The sequence below is a fragment of the Arachis duranensis genome, chromosome 1 (genome assembly GCF_000817695.3).
Source record: "Arachis duranensis cultivar V14167 chromosome 1, aradu.V14167.gnm2.J7QH, whole genome shotgun sequence".
Classification (NCBI taxonomy): domain Eukaryota; kingdom Viridiplantae; phylum Streptophyta; class Magnoliopsida; order Fabales; family Fabaceae; genus Arachis; species Arachis duranensis.
Genome location: NC_029772.3, coordinates 67,478,563 through 67,478,851, shown reverse-complemented (window position 1 = coordinate 67,478,851; position 289 = coordinate 67,478,563).

Sequence of the window (289 nt, the reverse complement as noted above, 5' to 3'; positions counted from 1 at the left end):
TCCTATCCATTGATGCTCAAAGCCTTGGATCCTTTTTACCCTTGCCTTTTGGTTTTAAGGGCTATTGGCTTTTTCTGCTTGCTTTTTTCTTTTTCTTTCTATTTTTTTTTCGGCAATTTTTTTTCACAAGCTTTTGCTTTTTCACTGCTTTTTCTTGCTTCAAGAATCAATTTCATGATTTTTCAGATCATCGATAACATTTCTCTTTGTTCATCATTCTTTCAAGAGCCAACAATTTTAACATTCATAAACAACAAGATCAAAAATATGCACTGTTCAATCATTCATT